Source organism: Rosa chinensis, chromosome 5 (assembly GCF_002994745.2).
Source record: "Rosa chinensis cultivar Old Blush chromosome 5, RchiOBHm-V2, whole genome shotgun sequence".
Taxonomy (NCBI): Eukaryota; Viridiplantae; Streptophyta; class Magnoliopsida; order Rosales; family Rosaceae; genus Rosa; species Rosa chinensis.
The window spans coordinates 38,627,815-38,641,665 of NC_037092.1; positions in this window are offsets into that span (position 1 = coordinate 38,627,815).

A 13,851-nucleotide genomic window follows, 5' to 3' on the forward strand; every position below is an offset into this window, starting at 1 on the left:
TACTTTTTCTATAGCCTGCCAAGAATGAACAAGGGTATCACATCTATGATCCATTGAAAATATTTTCACTTCACCTTGCATTTGCAATGAAGAATGTTGTCATCCCAGTTGTACGTTGTAACATATTCAATTAATAAGTTCAAGGGATTAATATGCACTAAAATCTTTATCATCATTTTGTCAAAGCTTAAGCTCAATCATACCTGAACCACATCCATTCCCTTGATCACTCTTCCAAAAACTGTTGTCCAGCCAAGGAGTAGCCTCTGTGGTGATAAAGAACTGAGATCCATTTGTGTTTTGGCCAGCATTTGCCATTGATACAATAAAAGACTAAAAGGCCTATCATGTCGTAAACTGACGGAACACAAACATCACATCAATGAACATTTCAGTTATAAGTCACAGCAATAAGAAACAGCACTAGTTTTATCATGTTTGCATCTCCAATCAATTACACAGAGAGACATGTTAAGTGTTCCAAGTTTCAACTCCATTCAGATCTAGAAAAACTCAATTCCCATACCATTTTTGGAAGTTGTTTATCCTATAAAAGCATCCATACTAGCTAGCAGAGGTATATATATTATAGTATTCAGACTACTAAGGAAAGTGCTCCACATCCATCTTCAAAAGTTATCAAAAATGGTTAGCTTGCATAGACACTAGTCACTACAGCAATTACTGTTGCAATGAATTCACCCACCACCAACGTCAGTTTGGGGCAACTGACATTAGATGTATGTGTGCAATCAGGAGCGTTCATATGTGTGCATGAGAACGAGTAAAACACGAAAACATAAGAGGATTTGATACATGTTAGCACCCTTTTTCTGTCCATGTTGCACCAGGTAGTAGGAGAAACCAGTTAGACATGCAAACAGTTCTTTTTTTTTCACTATTGAAATACTGCCAAGCAAACAGACAAGATATCAGAAATCTTTTATCACAATCTGATATAAAATTTACCTTTTGTGAAATTCATCCTCAAACTCCCTTCCCCAAATAGATTGGCCACCAGTACCATCTCCTAAAGGATCTCCTGTTTGTATCATGAAACCTTTGATGACTCGATGAAATATGAGGTTATCATAATAGCCTTTTGACAGTGCGTTGTGAAGTTCTCCACAGTTTTAGGGCATTCCTCTGGATACAGCTTCATGTGTATGTCTCCCATTATAGCATGCATAATCTGGGAAACAGGTCGGGAGATAGAATTTTTCAATAGAAACAAATGGGGGAGGGAAGAGAAAAACAAGAAACACAAGATCAAACAGCCTGCAAGTCCAAAGGTATGCAGCCAAGTAAACTATGGTGTTTAAAAACAAAGCAATACTGGAGGCATAATATCTTCAAGAAAATGTGCAAACCAATATACATCTAACGAGCTAATCCACAGCGTAAGGTGGAACTTTGATTTTGTTTTCTGTTTCTTACTCCCACAAATCCATTAAAGAGGATATGCCCTAACAATTCCCTTCCATTTGTATTTGGTTCCCCCAATTAGTAAATGCTGCAACTGTTTGTCACAAAAAAAAAAAAGAATACTGTAACTAAAACATAACCAAAGAGGATAACATTGGGTGGAGTGTACAGAAATATTTCACTTTGATTTTCTCTCCCTCCCCCCAACATATCCCCCAAACCCGCCTCAAGGCCCCAGGCTTGAACTCGGGCGACCTGCCGTACCCTACAACCTTTCGGAGACAGGAAACTCAGCAATCAGCTAGGCAGGTACAGTTAGCAGTTTGAACCCCACAGCACTTAGGAGCAAACCATGGGCCTGACCATTCCTCCTATGTATAAAGGGTTCTTATTTCTCACTAAGAAAACAAAAATGATACTCCTATATAGAAAAGTCTTTCCAAAGAATCTATATAATACACAGACACAGACACATAATTTCAGTTATGAAATGTATTGTTGATTCTTTATTTTACTTTTGCAAAACAACAAAACCAAACAAGTACTTGAATCATCCTTTCTTTTTCTTATCCTTTGAATATCTCCTATCTCTAACATGTCTTGCTAAAAATTTAATGATTCACGCAAGAGAACAATGAAAATTTCATCCAAGTTCTTCAATGAGATTCTACTTCTACGGTTTACAGGATTTGAGATTCCCTATGCATGCACTCATTTTCACATTTTTGCTTACAAGAATTGTAGTACTTCATAGTCTAGAAAGATAGAAGTAAATGGATGAGAAGGTCCATTATTTCCAAGATCCACAGTAACTCACCACATTGTCAGGAAGGGATGTCGTGACTGATTTGCCTATATCAGATGCAGCCAAGAGTTCATCAGCAGGAGGCTTCTCATTGAACACATCTCTTCCCTTGGTTGCATCTTCAGGCTCTTCTGTCTCTCTCTGACTGATTAGAGCACAAAGAAGACCAATCAGGTCAAATCATAGTCCATGATAAAAGTAGCCAAATGTAGAAGACCAGCTAGACACACTAAGACACCCAAAAAAATAATAAAATAAATAAAGTTTACAAAAAAAAAATAGTTGTACTCGAGTAAATCTTACAAGAGCTACATTAACACCTATATCCTAGTATTGTTGCATTAAATGCACTTCACTCCTTGTTAATGCTAAAAGTCCGGCGGTAGCCGATCTCTTGTTTAACGCAGGTCCGGTGGGCGGACCGCTATTCTGAGGATTGATGTATAGCCTTCGCTAGCTGTTACACGAGAAACAGGGCGTCAGAGGGACACCGCGTTGGGCGGTCTTCACTTCTCCGATGCCTAAGTTAGTCAATGCACACGGGCGGCATAACAATAGGTGAGTAGTAAATGCGTAATTAATGAGGAGAGAAGAGAGAACCTTTTATAGGTGAGGAGAAGGCTGATCTTCTCCTTGTTTTCGATGTGGGACTGATGTGCTTCGATTCCCAGCGTCTGGAGCTTCTGATGCTATCTTGGCGCGGCGCTTCAGCGGTGATCTGGGGGCAATCCGGGGCTCAGGCGGTAGCCCGCCTGGCTGTATTTTCGTAAGTCACTCCTTTGGTGAGAGTTGGTACCTCTGGCGGTACAATGAGCGTGGCTCATTATAGCTAATTATACTTGCAAATGCACATGTAGGTACAAGTCCCCCAAGTCCCCAGTCAAGGAGGGCAATCTTGGTTGGGGAGTTGATCGGCGGTGTGAAGCGTTACCTCCGGTAGACTTGCAAAAGCATAATTAGCGTCAGTGCGTCGTCAACCATGGATTTGCTGAGCGAACGCTTTATACCCTTTGGGGTGGGCCCCTGCTAGGCCCGCCAGGGAGTCCCCCACTCCCTAGCCAAGACAAACCTCCGGATGGTCGGTAATTTATTTGTTGAGGGGGAGGGGGCTGCACGGAGCAGAGGGTGTTGGGTAGCGAGCCCAATCTTTAGTACCCAAGTGACGGGGGTCAACGTACCTGATAAGGGCCGTCGTAGACTGTTGACAAGTCCCCGTGTCCCGTAGGGACGATCTGACCGTAACGCCGCATGGCGGTCGTTGTCAGAGTGAGGCGTGGCCTCGGGATTCGCCGCTGGCGGATATCCCCCGGCTGGTTGTAGCAGGAAGCAGCGTCGCGTAGACGTGCCTAGCGGTATTTTATTGAGCGGTGTTGCGCTCAGCAAAGTACGCGGTTTGCAAGATGGAAAGGGAGTTCTGCCAGCGGTGTTGCGCGTAGCGGAGGCTGCCTTTCCTGCAAGTTGACGAGTGGAAGTTCCGCTAGCGGAGGCCTCGTCACGTGGAAGGGGACAAGTGAGAAGTTTCACTCAGCGGAGACTTCGTCACTTGGAAGGCGACAAGGGAGAAGTTCCGCTAGCGGGGTTTCGTTCAGCGGAGACTTCGTCACTTGGAAGGTGACAAGTGAGAAGTTCCGCTAGCGGGGTTTCGCTCAGCAGAGACTTCGTCATTTGGAAGGCGACAAGGGAGAAGCTCAGCGGAGACTTCGTCACTTGGAAGGCGACAAGGGAGAAGTTCCGCTAGCGGGGTTTCGCTCAGCGGAGACTTCGTCACTTGGAAGGTGACAAGGGAGAAGTTCCGCTAGCGGAGTTTCGCTCAGCGGAGACTTCGTCACGTGGAAGGCGATAAGGGAGAAGTTCCGCTAGCGGGGTTTCGCTCAGCGAAGACTTCGTCACTTGGAAGGGGACAAGGGAGAAGTTCCGCTAGCGGGGTTTCGCTCAGCGGAGACTTGTCACTTGGAAGGTGACAAGGGAGAAGTTTCCGCTAACGGGGTTTCGCTTGGCGGGGACTTCGTCACTTGGAAGGTGACAAGTGAGAAGTTCCGCTAGCGGGGTTTCGCTTGGCGGAGACTTCCGACGAATGGCGATTTCCTCCCAAGTGGTGACTTACATTAGACGCTTCGTCTGATGGTGATCGACACGTGGCTAACCTATAGAGGGTTAGCGTGTGGAGGCGTATCTCCTCAGCCTAGCCGTCTCCTCGCCATTAATGCGAGTAATGATGGATTTTGTAACCGAGGCGTCGTGGGACATGTGTACGACTGGTATTTGATGTCATTTTTCAGTGGACGGCCTAGAATTGTTTGACGTTGACATAAAAGGGGGGAAGTTATCGATATTTGACACTTTGCCAAAGCTTCAAACTCCACTCTTCGTCTTCAAGGTCTGTTCGTCTGAGATTCGAGAAGAAAACTGCGGCGACTTCGTGGAGTTATCACACCTGGAAGGACGACGATTTCCTGCATAGAAGACAGGTGCCTACGATCTCACCCGAGACTTCAACTTTGAGGTTGGTAATCTGAACCTCATCCCTGTTTCATTGGATATTTGTTATGGCCAGTTTCTGGGTTTTGGGTCTTTTTTTGTGTGATGTTTTTTCCCGATGTGTTCTGAGGGTGTAAAGTGAGTCTTGGGGATGGGTTATAGGGTTTGACAGGGTTAGGGCTTAGGGATTTGCTAGATGGTCGAATCTAGGTTGAGTGTGTTTGTTCTTGTTTTGGCATTTTCTGGGTGGCTGTTCTTGACGTTCTTGGGTATTAACTGATATAGGGATAGGTTAGATCTTGTGTGAGCTGATTGATTTGGGTTTTAGGGTTTGGGATGGCCAACGTCATAGAGATTTCAAGCAGTGAGGACTCCGGATCTGAAGTGTCGTTTAGCGTGGCGGATAGAATTTTTATTGACTCGTTGCATCTGTCTGCCCGTGCAGGAACCTCACTGCCAGAACCGCTAGAGGTTGAGCCGCTACAAACCATTCCCTGGGACGTAGTTATGGGTAGTGCTTCGCGGCCAGAGAGTTCTAGGACCCGCTGCCGCTGCCCAAAATATGCATGATGAGCTGTTAGCAAGCAATAGTGCTGCCAGTGGTTCGGCTGACGGGGGAGAGGTAGCGGGGGAGGATGCTGAGTCAGCGTGGGTCCTCGAGGACGGCAGCCCTGTTGATGAGGCGGGAGGGGGGATGACTGTTGTTGCTGTCAACCCGCTGAAGCGGATGTTCCGGTTGCCAGGCGTGGTGAAGCTGCGTCCGCCGACGGTGGACGAGAAGGCCTCGATTCTTACAACGGGGTTTTCCGCCGTGCACGAAGTGATATTTAGGGGTGACATTCCCGCTGGTGCCAAACCTTCAAATCTTGGTGTGCGAGTTTGGCCTTGCTTTTGAGCAGGTCTGCCCCAACATGTGGCGGTTGATGCTGGCGCTGAACTCGCTATGGCGGTTGTCCGGTTGTGAAGGACCAACTGTGGCGGAGGTGCTGCACTTCTACGAACTGGTGTATGTGAAGCGCCAAGGTTGCAGAGGGCAGGTAAACCTGAGTCGCCGCCAGGGAGCGCCCAAGCTGATCGAGAACCTGAGAGATTCCATGTCCCACTGGCGGGGTACCTTCTGTGTTGCCGACTGGGTGGGAATACCAAGCGGGGTCCAACGAGGGGGAGCCGACGTTTAGGATTAAGTCGGAGTTTCAGCCTATCCGAGGTTGTTTGCTGGTCTCCGCTGAACTTGACTGGCGGGTTTTTTTTTATATATAGCCTTGTACTCTGTATTGACAATTACTTTTTGTGCAGCGGGGTTGCGCTATAACCTAACTCGCGAAGAAGAGTGTCGCGTGGCACGTATCAGAGGTTGCTGGCGGAATCGCAACTTGCTGGATTTTCGTCTCCTTACTGGCTGGGAGTTGTTGGTCGATCAACAACTTACTCGTGTCGTTGGGAAGCAATCTCCGCCACACCGTACCTTTGATCAGATTGTCCCAGGCTGATTGGTTTGCTGTTTTTTTTTTTTTTTAGAAACTCTGCCTGGTAACAAAGCGAGTCGCGACGCCTTTGCCAAAGCTATGGATCGTGCCGAGATCGACAATTTTTTGGAGACCATGTGCGCTTCCGGGCTGGCGGCTCAGCAGACGGTTGTGAACCCGGAAACGCTGGCGCTAAGCCCGTCCGAGGTTCCCGTGGTGATACCCATGCCGCACCACTCCCATCTTGGTGATGACGGCCTGCCTGTCGTTTAGGTGGGGACTGGTGCGGTTAGTGAGGCGGTGCCGCTGAAAGAGAGGGCGCCTGCCATCCGGCGCGGGGTACACAAGAAGATAGTGCGGCCGACGGATACCGTCACCATTGCGGGGTTGGAGCCACCGCTGAGGGGATCGAGGCCTGCTCCCGCTGGAAGCACACGGGTGCTTCAGCGAAAACGTCGTCAAAATGACTCTGGCGGGGAAGAGGAGGATGACGTGGAGATCACTGGGGCCCGTCAGCAGAAGAAGGCACGACAGGCTCCGCCCAAGGCTCCTACGGATGTGGCGAGAGATGTGCCCGCGAGCGACCTAGACTCATTTGCCGCGTACGCTGAGTTCTTAAATGACGGTGAGTGGGAGTTTCTTTACCACCTCTGCGAGTGGCTTGGGTTCGGCGGCATGGAGGGGATTGTACGCTCAACCGCCGTTGACCAATCGCCCTTCAGCACGGCGTTTAGGCATCTCTCTGTTGGATTGCACGAGATGTTTCTGGCGGCATGGAAACAGCCTCAGGTCGAGCGGGAGCTCAGGGAGGAGGTGACGGGTCTTCAGAGGGAGTTGGGGGAGGCCCAGGGCAGGTTGGCGGACGTGGAGCGGCGCCTGACAAAGGCAGACTGTGATGCAGCGGATGCCCGTGGCAAGTTGGTCGTTGCCATTGAGCGGGACCTGGAGCGGAACGATCAAGTCTCCAAGCTGGAGCAAGATATGTCCCTGCTGCAAGATCGGGTGGCCGCTAAGGATAAGAAGGTTGAGATCCTTCAGCGGGAGTCTGCCGCCAGACTGGCCGAGGTTAAACGGTTGGAGGGTGAAGTCGCTCGCCTGGGGGTTGAGGGAAGTCGTGCTGCGGCCGCCGTTGTGGAGTCATTCAAGCAGTCGGCGGAATATAAGAAGGCGCTGATTGCGGCGGCGAAGGCTGGTGCCCTTGCCAATATGGAGATGCTGAAGCAGAAAGGGGCCATTGATTGGGCGAAGGAGTCCATGCCGGTTGTGCCGCCAGCTAAGGATGCTCCGCCGGCAAAGGGCACGGCCCCCGCTCAAGTTGATGGTATCTACTCGGGTAGTGGGGAAAGTGGCGCACGCCTGGCAGACGACTCCCAGCGGACTCCTACCCCGTCGGAGGTGTCCCGTGTTGGCTTCTTGGAGGCCCATACCCGGGCGGATGGTACAATGGAGACCCCAAGTCCCACTGCCCGCGGGTCTGACCAAACAAGCCGCCTACATCCGCCACCGCCTGCCGAAGGTGGAGATGCCGATGGCGGTCGAGCCAACCCAGCCAAACCTTGAAAGATGAAGTTTTCTATATATTTTTTGTAGCCACTAAGGCGTAATAATTTTTTTTTTGTAAAGAACTCTTTTGGGTGGGGAGTCCCAGCCCTATATATATGAAATTTCAGAATTTGGTGTTTGTCATGATGTCTGTATCGCTAGAGTTTTGACTAAGAGTTTTGCTTTTGCCAATCAATGAAACATTAAAGGAATTAAGATTGGTCCAAGTGCACAATGTAGTGGACGTGGCCGCTAACTATTGCTGGCGTTGCCAGTTGCCCCCAGTGCTAGACTTGGTAACAATGGTTTGAATAATTCCTCGTTTCATTGATAGCTGACTGATCAGCGTTTACAAAAGCGGGGTAGTACCCGTTGGGTAGCTTCCCTTAGCTAAATATTGAACAAAAATTTAGCTAAGTCAAGATGCTCTCGGGTAGCGGCATGACTATTTGTAATAATACCGAAGGTGCTCGGTATTCCAAGGGTGGGTCGTAGTGACGCCATCCTTGTCCATTAGGTAGAAGGTGCCTGGGCTAACGACTTCTACGATTTTGTACGGACCTTCCCAAGTTGGGCGGAGTTTTGTTGGCGGTGGAATGACTTCCTTCATTACCCAGTCCCCCAGTTGGAGGTTCCGGGCTTTGACCCTGGCGTTGTAGAAACGCGATACCCGCTGCTTGTTTTGCAGGTTGTGCAGATGGGCCTTGTGTCGTTTTTCCTCTAGGAGGTCCTTGTCAAGGTTGACGCCGTCGCTGTTGGTCTCTGGGCCGTAGCCTTCGACCCTAGAGGTAGGTTGAGTTACTTCGATAGGTAGGACGGCCTCAGTTCCGAACATCATGCAGAAAGGGGTTTCACCAGTGGCGGAAGTTGGGGTCGTTCTGATGGCCCATAGAACTTCCGGGAGCTTCTCCGCCCATAAACCCTTGGCTTTGTCGAGTTTCTTTTTTAGCAGCTTCTTGATTATCTTGTTTGCTGCTTCGACCTGGCCGTTGGTTTGGGGGTGAGCGACAGATGCAAAACGCATCTTGGTACCCAGGTTGGCGGTGAAAGAGATGAGTTCCTTGTTATTGAACTGTGTGCCGTTGTCTGTGATGATTGTATGCGGGACACCCTAGCGGCAGTAGATGTTCTTCCAGAGGAAGTGAATTACCTTGGCGGTAGTTATTGCCGTCAGGGGCTTCGCCTCTATCCACTTGCTATTGTAGTCGATAGCTACAATGATGTATTTGAACTGGCCTTTGGCGGTTTGGAATTTTCCCATCAAGTCTAGGCCCCACGTTAAGTGAATCCATGGACCGATGATAACCGACAGTGGTTCTGCCGGTACATGTGGGATATCAGCATGTTGTTGGCATTTGTGACAAGATCTCGATACCCGCCGGGCGTCATCACCGAGCGTAGACCAAAAGTAGCCTTGTCGCATTTTGCGATTAGCCAAGGATCTGGCTCCCTAGTGGTTTCCACATTCTCCACCATGTATCGTTGCTAGCATGACCTTTCCCTCCTCTGGGGTTAGACAGCGAAGGTTGGGGTGAGTGAATCCCTGGCGGTAAAGTTTTCAATTCTGGATGTTGTAGCGGGTTGCTCTCCGCTTAAGCTGTCGCGCCTCGACCTTGTCCTTTGGCAATGTCCCGTTATACTTGTATTCAATAATCTCATCCATTCAGCTAGAATTGACCTCAATGTTGAAAATCTCCGCCAGGGTTTTTGTGATACTTGACCTGTCGAGACACTCTACTCTTGTGTCCGCTGGACCTTGATGTGGCTGGGCGGTTACCAGTCTTGCTAATGAATCAGCCTTGGCGTTCTTTTCCCTGGGTATTTATGTGATGGTGTGAAATTTGAATTTTTTGAGCAGTGTCTTGTCGTATCCTAAGTATGCCGCTAACTGCTGGTCCTTGGCTTGAAAGCTGTCGTTGACCTGGTTAACGACCAATTGAGAGTCGCTGAAGATGTTGACACTTTCAGCCCCTGAATCGATGGCGAGGAGTAGGCCAGCAATGAGTGCTTCATATTCCGCCATATTGTTTGAGGCTTTGAAGTTGAATTTCAATGGGTATTCCACGCTCAGCCCCCTGGTCCTGTTAAGATGACTCCGGCGCCGCTGGCCTTGGCGCTAGCGGAGCCGTCCACATACAGGTTCCAGTATGACTGCTGGGGAGCTGGCTCTTCAGCGGTCACTATTTCTGTTCCGGGTGTTGCATCGATTTTGGATTCAATGTCACCGCCTGTGAGCTCAGCAATGAAGACTGCCACCGCCTGGCCCTTCATGGCGGTTCTTGGTTTGTAATCAATGTCAAACTCGCTGAGCTCAATGGCCTACTTGCTGAGGCGCCTCGAATGTTCAGGGTTCTGCATTACTTGTCTCAGCGGTTGATTGGTTAACACATGGATTGTGTGGGCTTGGAAGTACTGGCGGAGGCATCTGGCGGCAACGATGAGTGCGAGAGCAAGTTGCTCCAAGGGAGGATACCTTGTTTCCGCTTCGTTCATGCCTCTGCCGGCATAGAACACTGGGAGCTCGTCCTGGTTCTCCCGCCGGACGATGGCGCAGCTCACCGCTGATTGTGATGCCGCTAGGTATATGTATAGTGTTTCACCTTGCACAGGAATGGAAAGGAGTGGAACTGTCGCCAGGTACTCCTTCAAGCCCTAGAACGCCGCCTGGCACTCTGGGTTCCAGTTGATGACTTTCTTGTGGGTCGTTTTAAGGACTTTGAAAAATGGGGCGCACCTGTCGGTGAGTCTGGAGATGAATCGAGACAGGGCGGTTAGCTTGCCCTGGAGGCTTTGGACGTGCACCTACCATTTTGGGTCCTTCAAGTCGAGGATGGCTTGCACCTTGTCAGGGTTAGCCTCGATGCCTCGTTCACTGACGATATAACCCAGAAATTTGCTGGCTGTGACGCCAAAGAAACATTTTTCTAGGTTGAGGCGCATACCATAGGCCAAGAGGATGGTTACTATGATTTTGAGGTTTGCCACATGTCCGCTGGCTTTTATGCTCTTGACCAACATGTCGTCCACGTAGACCTCGATTATCTTGCCCAGATGTTCCGCGAACGTGGCGTTCATCAGTCGCTGATAAGTTGCCCCTGCGTTCTTCAGACCGAAAGGCATAACATTGTAACAATACAGGCCTTTGTCGGTGGTGAAGGTGGTGCATTCCTGGTCGCCGGGATGCATCCTGATCTGATTATAGCCGGAGAAAGCATCCATCATGCTGAGGAGCTCGTGTCCAGTGGTTGCATCAACCAGTTAATCAATGCGGGGTAGTGGGAAACTATCTTTTGGGCATGCCTTGTTAAGATTTTTGAAGTCGACACACATCCGCCACTTGCCGCTAGGCTTTTTGACCATAACCAGGTTGGAAATCCACTGGGGATAGATGACTTGGTGGATGAACCCAATGCCCTGTAGCTTGGCAACTTCTTCTCCTATAGCACGGTATTTCTCTTCGTCGAAGGCTCTGCGCTTCTGTTTGATAGGATAGAAGGATGGTTTGATACTCAACTTGTGCGTGATGATTTCAGGGGAGATACCTGGCATGTCTGCGTATGACCAGGCAAAGACCGCAGCGTTGTCACGTAGGAACTGAGTGAGTTCCGCCGCCAGCTCTGGGTCTAATTGAGCGCTTATGCGGATTGTCCGCTCAGGGTGCTCGTCAGAGATGTTGACAACCTTTAATGAGGTTTCTGGATTGACCGGCTCCTTCTTTACGTACTTCTTTTCGTCATCCCTGGGATCCTCAAAGATATTTGGTGGCGGTGCCTGACTCCCCACCGCTAGGATCTCATGGCAGCGGGTTGATCGTGCTATAGTAGTTGAATAACATTCGCGTGCCAACTGCTGACTTCCCCTGACACAGCCTGTGCCGTTGGGTGTGGGGAACTTCATGAGCAGCATGTATCCGGCGATGATGCACTTGAGTTTGTTGAGTGCTGGCCGACCAATGATGGCGTTATATAAGCTGAAACAATCGACAATTATGAACTCCGTATGTATCTCCGCCATACATGGACTAGTACCGATAACTAGCCGCATATAGTCAGAACCCAGCAGTTGCGTGACGTCGCCGGAGAAGCTGAGCAGTGGTTCATGATCTTGGAGTAGTTTTCTGTTTCGCTTAAGGTCGTTGTAACAACCACTGAATATGACGTTGACAGCGGATCCGCTATCTACCAGGATTCTTCCAACTGACATTTTGCCGAGAATGGCGTCGATCAAGAATGGGTCGTCATGGGGCAGATGTACTTCGCGTTCCTCCTCCTCTGAGAAGGTAATGGGCTCCCAACCAGACTTTGGGAGTTTGGCGGATCTTTCGTAGCGGATGTTGCAGACTTCCTTTGGGTGATTAGCTCGTGCATAACGCTTTCTTGCCCTGTGAGACATGTTGGTGATTGGAGCACCTCCGTCGATGGTGTTGATGCGGCCCAAGGGCTCAATGTCGGCGATCATAGGTGGCGGTTGGTGCACCTTGAATTGCTCCATCTTGCCATCACGGTACAAGGTCTCAATGGCCGTTTTGAGAGCATTGCAGCTGTTGGTATTGTGACCGCTGTCCTCGTGGTATTTGCACCACCTGCCGGTGTTTCTTGGTTTGCTCACTTTTGGGTATTTTCCCGGGGGCGGCGGTGGGATCTAATCCTTGCACTGATTGTATATTTCTTCATACGAGGCTGTGAGGACTGTAAATACTGCATACCTCTGAGAGGACTCCGTTTGTTTGTTGCGGTTGTTCCCATGGGACAGGCGGTTTCCCTTGTAGTGTTGGTCCTTCTGCCGCTTATTCTGGTACTGGCCCTGTTGCCACTCCCTCTTTTTGTCAGTTGGTGGTGTGTTGGGAGTTTTGCTAGCGGTCCCCTGCTGACTGGAGGAGGGTTATGTTGATTTTGCTAGTGTTGCTGGTGGCGGTGGGGTTTCTCCATATGTGATGAATTCTACTTGGGCATGAATGACCGCTTTACTCATGAGGTGGTCGTACACCGCATTTGGATGATTGTAGTTGAGGTGATAGAGGAATGGCCCCTTGAGGAGTCCCTGCTTAAAAGCCGCCGAAGCCATTGTTTTATCAAGATCGCGGCATTGAGATGCTGCCACCCGCCACCTTGTGACGAATGCCTTAAGTGTTTCCTCCGTACCCTGCTTGACGTTGAACAGTTGGCTTGTATTGTGGTGTCCGGCGGACAGTAGGATGAACCAAGAAAGGAAAGCGTGTGACAATGCCTGGAATGAGTCAATGGATCCCAGCGGGCATTCGAAGAACCAATTCATTGCCTCATTGTCCAGCGTTTCACTGAACAAGTGGCATAGGGTGGCGTCATCGAATCCTTTGTTGTTGGTGACCTTCTTGAAGGTGTCCATATGGACGAAGGGGTCAGTCTTACCACTGTAATGTGACATTTTTGGAGTCTTTGCGTACGCCGGTCTTGGCCTGGACGCGAAAAGTGGATTTGAAATTGGCGCTGGGGTGCCTGACTCCGCCCGGATTAACCTTTGTTCCAACTGCTGCATCCTTTCCAGTATTTGAGCGATTGCATCGCCGGCGGGGCCTAGCTGGGCACTCCGCTGGACTGATCCTCACCTGAGAGCAGGTGGGTTTCCCTCTGTTCTTGCCCTAGGCCTCGAGCGGTGGGTGTGCAGCGATGATTCTACCTCCTGTTCCAACATTAGCTGGGGCATGGGGGGTGGCCCCATTCCCGCTAGCTCTGGTGGGTTCAGCGGGACCTGCATATGCACTACTGGTGCTGGTACTAATGCGCCGGTACTAGGTCGACTGTGCCTGGTGCTCCGTGACTGCTCGCTCCGTGCCGGGTTGGAGGTTGCATCCAGCATTCTTTTTAGCTCATCAAAACGTGACACAAGCATGGCCACCTGCTTTTGGGCCTCGGCCTTTTCTTTGCGTTCTTGTTCACGCTCTCTATTTGCCTTATAAAGATCCGCCAATGCCAGTTCATATAGAGAGGTGAGTTCTTGGCCTGGTGGGCGGCTGCTACTTGGGTTTGTCTCACCGCCGGGGTTTACCAGGGTGCTGAATAGCGCGCGGTTGATGCTTACCTCTGGGTTGGTGGGTTGGGGAATGGCGAATTGGTCTGCCTGCTCATCAGCGTTTCCCCCGCTACCATTAGTCATGGT